This window comes from Pinus tabuliformis, chromosome 2_2 (genome assembly GCF_031772625.1).
Source record: "Pinus tabuliformis cultivar Carrire ecotype Pingquan chromosome 2_2, CPIR1, whole genome shotgun sequence".
NCBI lineage: Eukaryota > Viridiplantae > Streptophyta > Pinopsida > Pinales > Pinaceae > Pinus > Pinus tabuliformis.
In genome coordinates this window covers 825890077-825908315 of record NC_142300.1, presented here as the reverse complement: position 1 = coordinate 825908315, position 18239 = coordinate 825890077, and the positions used below count along the sequence as shown (strand labels likewise).

General features: G+C 40.4%; 1 protein-coding gene across 2 annotated transcripts in view; it reads right to left on the bottom strand.

The window, feature by feature from the left end:
• Window positions 1-18239, bottom strand: part of LOC149195524 (phospholipase D gamma 1-like) — a 284497-nt gene that overhangs the window by 96259 nt on the left and 169999 nt on the right. The window lies entirely within an intron of this gene.

The window sequence follows — 18239 nt, the reverse complement described above, 5'->3', positions numbered from 1 at the left end:
TCATTCTTATTAGCTGTTGCTATTTTTATTTTTTTAGCAGTTTCTTAGATGAAACTGGTTGTTTCTATTTCCTAATAGAAACTTGATGTTTCTATTACTGTAAATATCTCTGTATTATTATTGAGCTTCATTTTGCTCATCAATTCAATTCATTCATTGGAAATCCATATGCGTGTTTCACACTGTTTTATAGACCATTTGTAAGGGCTCCGATGGTGTAAGTGATGCCACATCAGCATACAAGTCCTAGGTCACCTGCCAAGTGTTAATTTGGGGTAGCATTGAATGTGCTCTAGCCATGAAATTTGGCGGAGAGGATAAAGCACATGAGATCTCCAAGGCCGAGAAATGGTTTTGGACAGATTGTACCCGGTTTGGGAGATATTAAAATAATTAATATTTTTAATGGAGTTCCTAAGTCTAAACTTAGGAAAAATAAAATATTAATGGGTATTAATATAAAATTGGGTTAGAATGTTCCAAAAGACATGGATCAAGCCAAATCTAATCTTAGCCGTTGATTAGAGATTTAATCTCGACCATTGATGGACCAACGAGAAAAGTATAAGAAGAGGCTTGAGGGTCAGTTGGAGAACACACCAGAGTGATCAGTCATTCTATTCTCTAGAGCGGGGTTTGCTAAGAGAGATTGAATCAGTGATCAACAACGAGAGGCAGTGAATACATAACAGAGAGGCATAGTTGGTACCAGAGAGACAATGCAGAGCCTGAAGAGGTTGACGCAGAGGCAGCTGGAGGCTACGTAGAGGCAACCAAGAGCTGCGCAGAGCCAGAAGAGGCCAGCGTGTGAGACACAAAGGGTCTAGGGGCTGACGCAGAAGCTCTAGACGTTGACGCAGAGGCTAGCAGTGCTGACGCAGGGCCAAGAGGCAACATTGGGAGGGTTTTGTGGGACAGACTAGGTGTTGGTGAGCCGGGAAGGGTGACGCAGTCCCTATCAGAGTGATGCAGAGCAGTGGAAGTTGCAATTGTTGTTGTGGGATCGTTCATCTGGTGATTAATCAGCCGAAATATCTGTCTCCGAGGAGAGGTACTACTGCCGAGGGCATTCTCTGTTGGGTGAGCCATTTTTGGCACCCTAGTTGTATTCTGAAGAATGCATAATAATAAAACCCTCGGAATAGCTGCACCGGTTTTCTCGCATTGGGTTTTTCCGAGGACATTGGTCCAAAAATAACGGTGTCACTTGTGTGCTTGTTTTCTTTCAATTGATAATCTGTAGATGTTAATACTGTACTTGTGTTTATTTTTAGTATTTACATGGTAAATAACTTGTTAAGTAATTAAACAAGTAGGAAGAAATAAACCAAATAGTACAGGAAGAATTTCTAACGGGTTAAACTTAGAAATTCCAACATGGTATTAGAGCATGGTTGCAGATCACAAGAAAGATGAAGGCATCAGCTAGCAGAGCAATAGAAGCAGATTCAATTGTCCTGAGTGACAAAGTTGATTCGTGAAGAAGGCGACAGAGGAAGGAGTGACGTAGAGGGACTGCATCATCATTTTGGGCTAGAGAAAGGCAGCACAGAGGCTAAGGGAGGCAGAATCAGGCTCACGTAGAGGCCAGGAGGGCTGACGCAGTTGGCTAGGGGAGTTGATTTGCCGGTGCCGGGGTTGCGCAGAGCCAAGTGGCTCAATCCTTCAGTTGCTGGGGTATAGGAGGCTGCAGGTAATTTGCAGAGCGAAGCTGGTGGGGTACTATGGTCAGAACAGTACCTAACAGGGCAAGACCAAGGAGGAGGGAGTTGCTGCCGAGGTGGATTTCTAACTAAGGAATCTGGATTAGTGGTGCAGTTGCATAAACGATCGGAGTGAGGCAAATTGACAATGGCAGAGGGATTTCCAGAAATGAAATTGAGGCTCAGAGGGAGCCGAACCGAGAACTTCTAGACGGGAAGTTGAGAGACTCAGCAGGAGTCGAACAGAGGACTTCCAGGAGGGAAGTAAAGAGACTCAGAGGATTCGAAAAAAGAGCAGCATAATGGCCGTGAATGGACTGAGAGATCAAGATAGGTTGGATGGAGCATCCAACTTCGTGGTCTGGAAGGCCAGGATCTTGTCCATTCTAGACAAATATCACATCAAGGACTTCGCCTTGAAAACAATAGCGATCCCAGTTGACCCAACTGAAAATGAGAAGTGCAAGGAAGCAATGGCCAAGGCGAAGTGCATTATCCTTGATGGGGTCAAGGATCATGTGGTGCTGCATATTGCTGAGAAGGACACGACAAAGGAGATGTGGGAGGCCCTGAAGAAATTGTACCAACATATGTCCATGTAGAGGAAGATGCTACTTGAAAATCAACTGCGGTCATACCAGATGCAGAAGGGAGAGCAGATAGATGTCTTCCTCAGTCGATTGAAGCAGATCCGGTACCAACTGACTTCCATAACGGCCATGCCAGATGAGGAGATGTTGGTGAGGACTGCACTGAATGTAGTCTCCAAGGATTGGGAAGTATTTTTCCAAAGCATCCTGGGCAAGTCGAAGCGTCCAGATTGCGAAGTATTTGTCCAGAGCATACTGGGCAGGTCGAAGCTTCTAGATTGGGAAGTATTTGTCTAGAGCATACTGGGCAGGTCGACTCTTCGCCAAGAGGAGATCAGAAGACTGACCAAGGTGGGGAGTAGCGGTAAAGGGATCAGGATCAAGAAGGAGGAAGAAGAGGATGCGGCTCTAGCATTTGCAGGAAAGCAAGAGAAGAGAAAGAAGAAGGACCTCTCCAAGGTCAAATGCTTCCATTGTGGGGAACTGGGTCATTTTGTGAACCAGTGTCCTAGGAAGAAGAGTAAGGGAGAGGTTTCTGAGACCAAGGCAACGCCAGCGAGGGCACAGAAAGAAGTCGAGAAGGATGATGATTGTGCCATGAGTGCTCATGTTCCACTTGAGAAGAAGTGGGGAGACATCGAGCTGTAGTCAGACAGACTACATGCGATGAGGGGCAAGATCCTTGAGGTAGCCAACCTCTTGGATTATACCTTTCTACGGGAGCCCCAAAGAGGAGTAGCAAAACTGGAAAATGTTGGTAGAGACGGATGCAGATGAAGCGACAAAGAGTGCTACAGTGCAGGAGTCCCTGGACAACGTGAGGCTAGCAAGCTGCAATAGTGCGAGTGGCACGGGAGTGTTGCACTAGTGCAGGATGGCACAGAGAGGTGTGCAACGATGCGAGATGCAGGGAGTTGTTGCAGTAGCACAGAGGTCAGTAGAGGGAGCACTTGATAGCGGCAAAGGGAGCTTCAGCATCAGGAGTGTCTCTAACATGACAGGGATGTCAGAGTTGGGTGGATCAGCTACTTACTTCTCAGTAACTGAGTTGCAGTGCAGTAGCAGTATGCAATAGCTCGATGCCACATCATGAGAGGGGATGTAGTGCAGATGCAGTGCTGGGAGGATGGACCAACAGTAGCACGGATGCAGAGGGAGTTGCCGTACGGATGCAGCAGTGGCAGTGGCAGGGCCATCGGCAACAATACAAGATGCAGTAGCGTAGAGGATGTTGGGCAAGGAGGCCTAGCATTAGCACAGGGACCGATGTCGGATAATTAGGGTGATGCTCAGGGTGGAGTATTACTAGAGCACAGTCCTCGCTAAGAGGGAGTGTTGATTTGCGGTAGCATCAGATGTGCTCTAGCCATGAAAATTGGTGGAGAGGCTAAAGCACATGAGATCTCTAATACCCATAAATGGTTTGGACAGATTGTTCCGATTTGGGAGATATTAAAATAATTAATATTTTGAATGGAGTTCCTAAGTCTAAACTTAGGAAAAATAAAATATTAATGGGTATTAATATAAAACTGGGCTAGAATGTTCCAAAAGACATGGATCAAGCCAAATCTAATCTTAGCCGTTGATTACAGATTTAATCTCGGCCGTTGATGTACCAACGAGAAAAGTATAAGAAGAGACTTGAGGGTCAGTTGGAGAACACACCAGAGTGATCAGTCATTCTATTCTCTAGAGCGGGGTTTGCTAAGAGAGATAGAACCAATGATCAACAGTGAGGGGCAATGAATACATAACAGAGAGGCAGAGTTAGTACCAGAGAGACAGTGCAAAGTCCGGAAAGGTTGACGCAGAGGCAACTAGAGGCTACGTAGAGGCAACTAGAAGCTGCGCAGAGCCAGGAGAGGCCAGCGTGTGAGACGCAGAGGGTCTAAGGGATGGCGCAGAAGCTCCAGAAGTTGATGCAGAGGCCAACAGAGCTAACGCAGGGCCAAGAGGCAGCGCTGGGAGGATTTCGTTGGACAAACTGGGTGCTGGTGAGCCAGGAAGGGTGACGCAGTACCTATCATAGTGACGCAAAGTAGTGGAAGTTGCAATTGTTGTTGTGGTATCGTTCATCCGGTGATTAATCAGCCAGAATGTCTCCGAGGAGAGGTACTACTACCGAGGGCATTCTCTGTTGGGTGAGCCATTTTTGGCACCCTAGTTGTATTCTGAAGACTGCATAATAATAAAACCCTCTGAAGAGTTGCACCGTTTTCTCGCATTGGGTTTTTCCGAGGACATTGCTCCAAAAAGAACGGTGTCACTTGTGTGCTTGTTTTCTTTCAATTGATGATCTGTAGATGTTGATATTGTACTTGTGTTTATTTTCAGTATCTACATGGTAAATAACTTGTTAAGTAATTAAACAAGTAGGAAGAAATAAACCAGATAGTACAGGAAGAATTTCTAACGGGTTAAACTTAGAAATTTCAACACCAAGTGCATGGTACAACGGTGGGGCCGACTAGGCATGGTGAACCAAGTGCATCTTCTTCGTCCAATAAGTGAATCTCGAGCAATCTATGAACATCTCTAGGAATCCATGCAGTGTTGTCTACTGCTGTGGAGGCCCACGACTCTCAACACACACCATACATATGCCAATGTAGCCCTCTGGAGGGTTAGGACCCCGTATAGGGAGACCAGACCCAAAATGGAGACCATCTACAATCTTGCATAAGATCCAATGCGTCCCCTAGCCTTCCAGTACAAAAAATCATCAAAGGAAATCGAGTAAAAGATCTTACAAACCATGGACAACAGGGGGACACTTCATAATGGCATGACCTTCCATAGTGGGCTTTGGCATGTGCTAATGTCTCCAAAATCCAAATGGGATTAACCAAGTATCCTATTAAGTCGTTTCTACCGTTAAAGGGTGGTGGCATGTGATAAAGAGATGAATTGAGTAGGGAATGGAAACGGGCAGCCCTAGGCCACATGCTAGGGTACTAGGGTAGCTAGCAAAAGGGAAGCCCACACTTGGGTATATAATGTATAGGAGGGAGAAATCGTGGTACATGAGGTTCCCCGACCTTGATTTTTCCACCTTTCTTTATATGTCTTTTTCCTTTTATGATTTTTCTTTGATTAACTACTCGGGGCTCAAGGGATAAGAGCATGATGTGTAAGGTATAGCAGTGGATACCCCTTTGGGGGTAGGGCGGTTCATTGCCCACCAGGGGTTGGGACAATCATGGGTTCCTGAATGATAAAGGAGGTTCATCTAAGACCTATAGGAACCAGGGTGATGACCATGATAATGGGGTAGAGCTCATGTATTGGCTTTTTCCCACGTGCTAAATGTGTTTATCCCAGCCATCTTTTGCATTTTGTGGTACATTTTCCTGTTGAATGTGGCCAATTATGCTTTTAATTTTCCTTTTAGCTGCATCAACCTCTAGGGCGTCGTTCCAAACCCGACCCAAAGTGTGGGCAAAGGGAAAGGGAAGGCTAACCCTATGTGGACCCAAGTGGGAGGAATGATGAAAGGCGTTATAATGAGCAAGGTGGGGAGTGATATATGTGGATGAGAGAGCGGGACCATGCAACCAAAATCAGGGTTTCCCATGAAGTACCATCCCTAAAGCCCAAAGGTCAGTAAAAGAGATCCCACGGGACTAGGGTCCAAGGTGAACATCCAAAAGAGGTCTAGGGGACAAGAGCACAAACCTAGACCACTCTTTCTGCCGAATCTGCCCATTAATCCATCCCCAAAAGTTTGCATGATAAGTAAACTACAATACTCAATTACCAAATGACAAGGCATACCTTTAGGTTTGGGAGGCCCATCTTCAAACATATGACCATGACAGATGGCTGAGGGACCACATGGATGGCTCAGGTGGTGGAGAAGTGGCACAACGAGCTAGTTGATGGCTGCAAGGGGTTGTTGGCCACCGATTGAGGACCATCTTCTAGAAAAACAAAATCTAGGGATATCACCCACAAAATGGTGGGTAACAGGCATTAATGGCTTCTTTGGCCCTATACATGGCCTCATACAAATAGCCCATTTTAGGCTTGTCTCCATCAACCAACCAAAGAACCCTTACCAAAAGTTTGGAAATGGCAGAAACCTCCTCCACTTCTACCAAAGCATGCCACTCTTATGAAAGAAACACAGTCTTCACATCCAACATAGAATTCAATAGAGACTAAAAAGATATGAAACTAGTGGCAAACCGTGTAATAGCAAGACACAACAACTCTTTATTGTTGGTGAATCTTCTCATAAAGCTACGCATAGATGCATGATTATATATAAATTTTGTTATGCTCTTTGATTATCCAACTATATCCCTCACAAAAGGAATCTTCCCTATATCCTCTAGCATCAAGTTAATACAATGTGCAGCATAAAGTGTCCAAAACAAGTGAGGATACCTCTCCATAAGCAACCTACCAGCAACAATATAAATTGCAACATTGTCCATTATGACTTGGATAACATTTTGTGGACCTACCTCTTGAATGAAGGTGTCCAACAAATCACATAATAAATGTGCATCTTTAATATGTGCATATGCATCAACATATTTCATAAACAGTGTCCCCTTGGGACAACTAACCAAAAAGTTAAGAAGGGTCCTACTCTTCTAATCAATACAAACATTTGACATCACAATGCATTTAGTGTGTTCACATGATGCCCTAAACTCCTCCAATCTAGCAGTGCAATCAACAATTTCATTTTGAAAAAGAGGCCCTCTCAACTCCACAAAGGTAGGGGCATTGTACCCCAGACCAACAATAGCAACATCATCAAACATAACTTGGTAGAATGGATTAGTCTTGGCAATGTTAAAAGGAACACCACTCCATAGAAGACACTAACTAGCTTATCAGCTTTCTCCTTTTCCCTTTTTTTAAGTGTCGATTTGATCCCAAGTTGTGCACCAAGTGTGGTTCTAGGAACAAAAAAAGATGAGACAGTTGAGGGGTTGGGCCATGTGGATGTGGAAGGCAATACTGAAGAAGCACTTTCACTTCCCCCCACTCCTCTCATTACAGTTTGACTTTTTTTCGTTGCCATGTTGTCTTTGGCATCATCTTTATCATGCAGTGATTTAATCACCTTTTGAATGATTTATGGAGCTACATCTAGCCAAAGTCCCTGGAATTTTCCCTTGATGGAATTTTAATCGGTTGGCGCCCCTGACATATGCTTGCCACAACTTGCAAGTCAAATATTGACTATTGACACCCCCTCGGGTACGACATCGAGTGCACCATATTCCCACAAAGGGTCCAACTGCCTCGACTTTTTGTTTGAACTTGAATTTGAACCTAGGGTACAAAATAAAATGAAAACAATTAAAAACTATTGATCACATAAGAATCAAGAGATATATTAAAAGATTTTAAAAAATCAAATTGTGAATTTAAAATATTAAATGCCTCTTCTCACTCGCTAAAGTTAAGAGTGAACACACTCAGATTTGTTAAACAAGTGCTTGAAAGTTTGATTTTTTGAAACATGTAAACAATCTATGGTAAAGAATAATAACTATAAGGACCATGCTGCCAGCGACCCAACTCTAGTGACAACAAATGAAGTCTAAAATATTTTTGATTCAAAGCAACAACAAACTAAAAAGAGAACTAATAGACGGATTTAAACCATTCATGGATTTCATGTTGCGGGTTAGCATGACAAGGTTATCTTGACAGTTATTGGATACGTAACAACCACAAGGTTAATCTCAGTCAATCGTTCACCATATATATTGCAAAAATCAACAGTAGTTTGTACCATTACAGAGAGAATCCCTACTTGCAATTCGGAAATCGTTGTCTCTCATATTGAGCAGTGGATAAAACTCTAAATGCATACCACAAAACTAGTCAAATATTTTCTTCCTCAACAGTGACAAATTCCTCCTCTCTCCTTAGGGTTGAATCATTAAGGATTGAATGCAAAATGAGCAAAAAAATCTGATTTTCCCTAAATTATACATAGCCCAGAAAAGACTCATGTTTTTTTGGATCAAATCGTGATAAAATGACGAGTTTATCAATTAAATCACAATTTTTTTCAAGTTTGAACATCTCCCGAAAAGCTCGGCTGATAACATCGACGAGTTCAAAAACTTGCGATTTCCCAAATTTATTGGGATGTTATCGGGAGGTTTTCCACTGAGACTCCCTAGATCCATGGTATATACATGAAAAAACTTTAAATATATAATAAAAAAGAATATGCACACATGGGCACATAGAAATTTGCCTTCCAATAATTAAAACCATGAAATATATGTTTTATTGTCTTCCCCAAGTGGCTATATGATTGGTGTTGGTCGATTTCCTCCTCCATGGAATGCCAAATCTACAACACACGAATCTACAAATTCTCTGCACCATTAACTCAAATTTTCTTCAACCTTGTAACTCATGGACCCATAGCATAAGAACTTGAAGTAATATCTTGTAACAACTTGTCCACACATGAGCCTTTACTTCAAAAGTAAATACATAATACACTAATGCTCCCTGATGTTAATCATAATTCAATAAAATACTAAGAAAATACTTTGAGCTTAAATCCCACATATGAGCATTAAAATGGGCTAATATAAAGTTACAAGTAAATGAAAAGGGATTAAAAACAAGGAAAAGAGAGTAGCAAAAAATGGTAAAATAGTGACTCACTAGGGACCATGGCACTAAAAGAGGGCGGCTTCTCAACATGATCATCATTATTCATAATATTATTCTCCAATTTCTCTTGATGCAAACCCGATCTTGTACTCGAGCGCGGGTTTGCTGAAAATCCACATGGCCCAATCCTCTACTCAAAGGCATTTCCTTCTTCCCTGCTATAGGTGCATTACGGGATTCAAAATCCCTCCTCTGTTAATTTTACAGTGGCAAGCCAACACTGCATCAACTCCGTAGCCGAGTCCTTCTTAATAGCCCCCGAAACAAAGCTCTTTTTACAATAGTCCCCCAAGCTAAGCCTCTGTTGGGCGATTTAATTGTCTATTAAATCCCTGTCATTTAATTTATCAACCTGGGGGTTTCGTAAACTTAGAAGCAAACCAAAATATATGGGACCTCAAATAAAACAGGTGTAGGAAGTTTGCTTAGAATGGAAATGCATATTACAAATCTAAATTATCAGATCTATTTTATAAAAGCATAAAAATGTTTGATCAATGGAATTATTTTACTTTAAAAGATAGAGAAGAGTCTCTTGTTCAAGAGCCCTGATTGTCCTTCTACAATCTTTCTATAATAACATTGCCAAACATCTAAGAAAGCAAGAAAGAAACGAAAGCAAGTAAATATTGTTTTCAGTTCAGTTCTTAGCTCATGGAGAAGAGGCTCCTATCTGAGGAGATCCCGGTTCTCCTTCTCACATAAAAACTAGCTACTGAAAGGAGATCAACCTTCACACAACAAAACATGGCCATAACATGAATTCATATTGAAATTATCTACAAGTATTTACAACAAAGAAATAAGATTCACATCAGAATTAAAATTAGTATATTCACAACATTACTCTACAACAAAGTTTACTTATCTCAGTATGGGGATCCTTCCATTCCTCAATGAGCACACATGAACAACTATCACACCTTAAGAATCAAACAACACTCATAACTCATGATTTGGAGAAAATGATTTTATTCATGTTGAATGAACACTCATAAGTCTGATGCTAATGAATAACTGACAATTGTTCTCTCCTCCCCTCCTTTGAAGGATTCTCCTCTTATTTATACATGAATTAGGGATATCTACTCAATAAATGTAGATCCCTTAAATGTCTACTAGACCCAAACTTGTCTCAACTTATCCCTAAATACTAGATACAAATCCCATGACACATCAAAATCTCCATGATCTTTCTCCTTGGAATATGGTCCACCTCTTGAGTTGAAATTCGAATTTGATCTTGGGAGGCCACATAAGAGTGCCTTGGAAGCTTCCAAATGATCTACACATGTCATCAAACTCAAGCCACTTTTAGGTATAAGCAAATACATGTTATTTCTCTAACTTTTAATCATAAATTCACTCTAAATACATAAAATTAATAACTTTGGAAAATGAAGATATGAACCCATATGGTATTGGAAATATAGATTTATGTAATGATAATGTGATGAAATGAGGTGACAAAATGAGGATAAAGGTGAAAATGGAGTGAAAATGTATGTTAATTTGGCGGCCCAACAACCTCTACCTTACCAATTCGTGTTCCCAAGAACCAAGTGTTGGAATCAAGCGCTACAACTATTCCCATAAACCCCACAGGCTTGTAACTCGTGTAGACTACTTTACAAAAACTTACGGGATTCCGATCTCCCGACTATGGGCCCAACTAGTCTTAGAACTTGTGCCACGAGAGATTTCGGGTATTAGAGCTCTTTCCTTGTGTTTTTCTTCGCTGGCCCACTTTTCTCTTATAACGAGAAACCACCATCAATCTGTTTTTCCTCCTGTCGGCCCCACAGCTCTGCCAACTCCTAGTTTACATTACTTCTGGGCTTTGACAATTCCAGGAACCAAAAACATTCTTGTTACTTGCACCTCTATAATCCTTGGTGCTCAATGCTTTTAGAAATGCCAATTCATAAAACATTAAGGGATTCCAGGGTTTCGGCCTAGTACTGTAAAATTTGTCTCCTGGCTCTATCAATTGTCGTATCCTGGCACTATCAAATGACAGATCCCAGAGCCCAACGCTAATTTTAAATGAATTACGGTGTTCTGGGGTTCCGGGTCTCCAAGCTATAATTTTGTTATGGGATTTTGTCAAGAGTCGACCCTGGATCAGTTAATTGATGAAATTTTCTAAAAAAAAGCCAAAATTTAGCTAAGTGTTGTCTTCTCAGCCTTTCTCTATGTAATTCACCTCCGACCTTCTCATAGACTCCTACACTTCTGATTTGTCCTCTCGGCTCTACCAATGTTTAATTCGCTTCCGCAGCGCCACTCCGATCTTGCCTGCACTATCTCGTCTGAGCTGTAATTTAGAAAATCAATCTAGTTCTCACTCTTCCTTCCATAAGGTTCCTTTGTGCCTTTGTTCAACTTCGCTCTATCTCGCTCTCTTAAGTATGCTTTTCCTCAATTCTCCTCTCACTTCTTCTGGCTCCTTTTGCTTTGTTTGGACTCAAAATCCTCTTGCTCCTTAATTAATGAACATGCTTCTGATCCGTCCTTCCTTCCTGTAAGGTAGCGAAACCCTCTTTAGCTTTGATCAATTCGAACCTTCAGTCACCGTTGCTTCATCCAACAATATATATATATATATATATATATATATATATATATACATATATATATATATATATATTCCAAACACTCGAAATACTCAACAGAGTGCTACTTTACTCAATAAACCAACATATTTACATAGCCCTCTCTTAGCCTTTGCCCTTCCTGGCCTTCGAATCCTTCTTGAATCTCCTCTCTTCTAATCTATCTCTCATCTATGTCTAATTACATTTTTATACAAAATAGGATACTAAACAACTTCTGGTTTAGATCCACAATTCCTTCAACAAATCCCTATTCTAGGACTCTAGATCCATTTTATCCTCTAAGAGATCTAACTAACCTATAATCTCTCTAACTCTCTCAATATTCTCAAGATCTCTCTCTTTAAGAGTAGACCTGATTACAATTCCTCACTTTAATCATTTATATACAATTTATCTAAAACTTAGGAAAATACATTAAAAATAATGTCACGCACACACAATTAGGGAACCAACTCCCTTGGTAAATGAAAGACCCCCTAGCTTAGTCAAAATACATTTTTGACTTGGGGTAAGATGCTCCTGCATCATACTCCCAAAGTTCAAAAGATTCATGGTCCCCTGACCATGTGTATGTTGATGAAATCCTCCTAGATCCCAAACCTTAGTTTGTAGCTAATCTTTCTCCTTGTTGTGTTGTTGTTGTGCTATTATCCCTTCTTCCCCTAGTTTCCATACTTTGTGTTGTAGTTGTCCACTAGCTTTGCTAATGCACAGTCCTTCAGTCAGTTGCACCTCTTTACTAGTTGTCCTCCTCTTTCTGTTGTACCTTCTTTTGGATATCCTTCTCATCAACATCCACATTTCTTCTATCACCTCATCAATATTTGCTTTCAACTGAATTCCTCTACAGTCACTGTCCTTAGATTGTCTACAGTGATAAAACTTTTCTTCAGCTCCAATTCACTTCCTTCCTTATTAGTCTGTTGTCCACATCTTGCAGTTTCTTCTTCATTATTGCCAAGTATAACTTTGACTCTAATTCTATTTTTACAGTCTGAACCTGCAGTTTTTGGCTTTCTATCGTCTTCTCCAAGAAATTTAATTCTTCAAACAATTCAAAATCACTTTAAATTGTTTCTATGCTCTCCATGCTCAAATCCTTTGCCACCCATTCCTTTTTTTCTTCACTTATGTTTGCTTCCTCGAGAATGAAACTTCCAACTGAAATCTTCTCCTGCATATCTTTTTGAAATAATTCCTTTTTATTCAATTGTCGTTTCCTCCTTGAACGTTGTTTCATCTTTCACATCTGCACTATGTTCCTGAAATAATGTTGCCTCATCCTCCTTTAACTCAAAATTTAAGGATGGTATTCCCTTAATTTCCTCTGAACAAATAGCTTTCCTGTCTCCAAAGTTATTAAGCACATGCTCACAAATTTTTTCCATCTCATCCATCTCATCGAGAAGTTTCATTTCTTCATTCACTTGTACAAATATATCACCGAAGTATTAATCACTATTTTTCAAACTTACAAACACACACAAAAAGTCATATTCATAAACACAAATCTCCTCTTTCCCCAAGGCCTCAGCTACCTAAATTTTTCTTCAATTTCTCTAGCCTCTTCTGTACCAAAGAACACATCTCTTTCCAACTCAGTTGCTCTTAGTTCCTTTTTCATCCTGTTATACTCCTCTGTCTCAATTTCCTCCATAAAGAAGGCCATATTACCTCCTTATTCCTCATTCTCTAGCCATAACATCCCCACTCTACAAGTTGTTGCTTTAGCTTGTCAAGGTTTATTCTCAACTCAGCCAATTCTCTCCTCCTCTCTTCTTCACTCATTTTGTTCTTTATGCCTGCTGCTTTGGCATTCTCTCTTCTTTCCTTGTGACTTCCTCTTGAACCCTGCATATGACTATCAATAGCCATTTTCACCTCTTCCTTTTGTGAACTCTCCTTGTCCACCTGTGAGCTGCAAGAAGCCTATCTCTTTCTTCCTCTCTGTAACAAGTTTGTTGCTTGCTACCAATACCTCACCAAGCTCCCTCCTGAACTCAGTCTTTTGGTATTCCTGGTTCCTTCTCTGGAACTTCCTCTGGCAATTTTACCCACACTCACTATGGAATTGCCTTGCAACTTCTACCCAACCTCTGCTTCCTCCTTCTCCTGGTTTCCTGCAATAGAACCTTTTCCTCTTTCTTCTAGAGCACATTTGCTCCTCAACTTCCTAAGTTGTCTGGATTCCTCATCTTCATCTGCTCACTACTCTCGAGAATTTTGTTGTCCTCATCTCACTATCTCACTTACTGTTATAGGATCCTGTCACAATCCTTGTTCAAATTATTTGGTTGCTATCTCTTTCTCCTTATCATAGTTCTGCATCTCAATGGTTGTAACTCCTGTGGACACACTCCTCAAAGTTATCATAAACAAAACAATATGTACACTTCATAAGATCTATGTCTAGATCTCATGTTCAAAGTCTTCATTTGGGTCCAGTCTTCTGAACCAGTTCTTCTCCAAAGCACTTATGCTTTGTGCTCAGTCCTCCTCAAGTGTACATTAGCTCTTCCATTCTCCTTCCCCTGCTTTTACCAAATTATTGTAAGCTTCCAAAGAGTTGTCTTTCTCTGCAAAATCACCTACAGTATTCAAATCTTTTGTTTCTCCGAACTGCTCCAATTGTAGTCCTTCTATGTCCTTTGTATCAAAACATTTTGTTGCACCATCTCCTCAAATCTCCAGTGCTTTCTTCAAACATTTCCCTATGGTCATCAATCTTCAACTTTCATATAAAAATCAAAACAAAAGCAATTTACCTCGTGGAACTTCTCCTCCAAATCAAATCCTTTATCTCCTTCGGTCCTCCTTTCAACTTCTCTATTTTGACGTTTACAAAGCATTTTTTCTATGATATCACCTGCCTTCTTAGGAAACTAGGTTGATCACCACTTTATCTCTAGTATCAATTGCTTTAATACCACATGATGCAAACCCGATCTCGTACCCGAGTGCAGGTTCGCTGAAAACCCACATGGCTCAGTCCTCTGCTGAAAGGAGCTTCCTTCTTCCCTGCTGTAGGTGCTTTACGGGATTCAAAATCACTTCTCTGTTAATTTTACAGTGACAAGCCAACACTACATAAAATTCACAGCCAAGTTGTTAAAATTGGAAACTACGCCAAATTCCACCTTGGGACAGCTCATATGATGGAGATGATTATCGCATTGCATTCCTCTTTTCGAGAGGTCCAAGTTTGATATAAAGATCATCTCATTCGGTTAAGCAGAAGTGTGATTTTGAATTTATTCACTCACATGCACAAATTGTTAAGGTCGGCCTCAACTTAATGTAGGCTGAAGAAGCCCAATAGACGTGTCTCTTTACCCACATCAAAGTGTATAAACAGAAGAGACCTCTCTCCTCATTTGATCATCACTCACTCAACAATTCTTCTCTCCTAAACAGATTGTTTCGTACAGCTTGGGGATCATCTCTCTCTCACACACGTGTGGATGAAGGATGAGCTTCTGGGACAAATTGCAGGCCGAAAATTTCAAACTTCAGACTAGTGTTGACCAGCGTTGACCGAAGTGTTCTTGACCTTGTTTAAATGCGTTTAAGGGTCAAAATTCCGATTTTGGTAAGCCGCATTGACTGACGCTAAATGTTGAAATTTGGTACTGGAGGACAGGTAGTTCCCTTAGGCTTTGATCTTTGGCCTAGGGAAAAGTGTCAAAAAGAATTTAATTTTTCTCCTAAAGTGACTTTATAATTTTATAAAGTTAAATCTAATTTAAAAGTGACTTTAAGTGATAAAGTTACTAAGTCTAATTTTAAAGTGACTTTTATAAAGTCAATGAAAAATTAGAAAGGAAAAGTGACTTTGGAAATAAATGACTAAGTGGGTCTTTATTAAAGTGGGGTGAATTAAAAATAAAAAGTGAGATTTAAATGAGCATTTAATCTCAGCCATTGATCTAAATCTATTTCAGCCATTGGATTTAGAGATCACCCAAAAGTCACTTGGATCACCCAAGAGTCACTTGGAGTTATATTAAGGGAGGAAAAGGAGGAAAAGATCACATTCGATTCAATTCTTTCATGAGCAAATTGAGAGAAGGAGAGAAAGAGAGCAAGGGAGATTTCTGGGCGGTGTATCAGCAACAGCAGCGGTGTATCAGCAGTTGTGTATCAGCAACAGCAGCGGTGTATCAGCAACAGCAGCGGTGTATCAGCAGCTGTGTATCAGCAACAACAGCGGTGTATCAGCAACAGCAGCGGTGTATCAGCAGCTGTGTATCAGCAACAGCAGCGGTGTATCAGCAACAGCAACGGTGTATCAGTAGCGGTGTATCAGCAGCGGAGTAACAGCAAGCTGAGTTTCAGCAAGGCTGAGATAAGTTGTAAAAGTCTGTTTGCTGATTTTTTGCTGAACATTTCTCTTACTGTAAAAAGGCATTTTCCAGAAATAAAGAAGAGCTCTCAAACTGGTTTTCCCCAAGAGTTGTAGGGGGTTTTTCCAGGGTCACATTGACCAAAAATCTCAGTGTTTAAATGTGTTTTAATGGTTGTTTATTACTGCTGATTTTTTATTTCTGCAATTTCCAGCATTCTGTAAAATTTCCAGAATTTGTGTTTTCAGCAAATTTATTTTTTTCAGCTTGTTAAATGTATGGTTATGGGAAAGGGCATTTAACTATATGGGAAAAATAAGGAGAAACTGAAAACCGGGGTGGGAAATGAGAAATTTCTACATGGTATCAGAGCTTGAGTGCTGAAGGGCAGTTTGGGACAGCAAAAGGAAAAATTACAGTTGCTGATTTTTCACTCAGAAAATTCCAGCAAGCTGATTTTTTCATAAACATCAGTTTTATCTTTACTACAGCAGTGCTATTTTTCAGTTTTAGGACAGCAGGATGTCATTGGGATTGAGGGTGGAGGATAGGCTGGATGGGCATATAAATTACAGCGTTTGGAAGGAGAGAATGCAGAGTATCTTTGAGGAGGCAGAAGTCTGGGATATCATGGTGCATACCAGTGTTGTTAAAATCGCGATAAAATCGCGATTTTATCGTAAAAGCGCGATTTTTTCATTTAGCCGATTCAAATCGCGATATTTTTACATAAAAATCGCCACCTTTTTTTATAACGATTTTTTCAATAAAAATCGTGGAGGGCGCGGGCAGCGGGGTTTTATATGGGAAAATCGATTTTTTTTTAATTCATTCAGCAGTCCGCGCGGAGGAGGAGGAGAAGAAGTGAGGGAGAGGGTTGCCGTCGGTTGTGGGAGCGAATCGAAGCGATTTTAGGAGGAATCCAAGCCAAGATCGCCAATTTGTCCATAAACCAGGTATGTAGATTAATTTTTTTTGTTTTGGTTCTATAAAAACTTTGTTTTTCATTGTTTTTAAAGAATTTTTGGAAATTTTTCATTGATTTGGGATGGGTTATTTGTTATGACTATGAGAACCAATTTTTTATTTTTATTTTCTCATTTTCTTTAAACATTGTTTATTTTTTTTGATTTTTCATTGTTTTTTGGCATTTGGTTGGGTAACTTGGGTTTAGAAATTGGGATTTTGGAAATAATTAGCTTGTAATTTTGCAAATGCTAAATTGTAATTTGTATTTACTATTATCATTTATGTAATCCTAAATTCCTATTTCCTAATCCTTATTTTTCCATAGGTTTGCAAATTCAAAATTCAAAAACAAACATGCCAAGGAAATTGGATCCTTTCTGGGAATATGGTGACCCTAAAACTCCGAATGATAGACAAAACTTGTATTGCAAGTTGTGTGGAAAGGAAATATTCGGGGGGGTGTACAGGTTGAAGTTCCACCTTGCACAAATCCCTGGACGTGATGTGGGGCCCTGTCTAAAGACAAATGCTGAAATTATCCAAAAAGCCATGAGAGCATTGGGAGAATTAGAGCACACTAGAGACGCCAAAGAAGAACTCAAAAGGCAACTAAAAAGGTCAGCTGAAGGAAGTGGGCCAAGTGGCACAAGTTCTACTGCAGCGTCAGTCAATCCGGTAGCTGCATCATCATATTTTGTTCCTCGAACCACACCTGGTTCACAACCAACTATTGGTTCAATGCTAAAAAGAACTGAAAAAGAAAAAGCTGACAAGTTGATGACAAAATTTCTCCTCTGGAGTGATATTCCTTTCAGCATTATAAGGAATAATCCATTTTTCCAACCTACTGTTGATGCTATTGCCAGTGTTGGCCCGGGGTACAAACTCCCTTCTCTTCATGATTTCAGAGGCCGGCTTCTTCAAGATGAAAAGCGTGACTGCACCCAAAGATTGGAGGATTTTAGGGCATCATGGGCACAAACAGGATGCACTGTTATGTCAGATGGTTGGACTGACCAAAAGGGGAGAACCCTTATAAACTTCTTGGTTAGTTGTCCCTTGGGGACTATGTTTATCAAATCTGTTGATGCAACTCATCAAATCAAAGATGCAAAAACTTTATGTGATTTGCTGGATGTGTTTATTTTGGAGGTGGGTGCAGAAAATGTTGTCCAAGTCATAACGGACAATGCTGCAAATTATGTTGCTGCTGGTAGAATGCTTATGGACAGGCATCCTACTTTATTTTGGACACCTTGTGCTGCCCATTGTATTGATTTGATGTTAGAGGACATTGGGAAAATTCCCTTTGTCAAAGAGGTTGTTGACTCATCAAAAAACATCACAAAA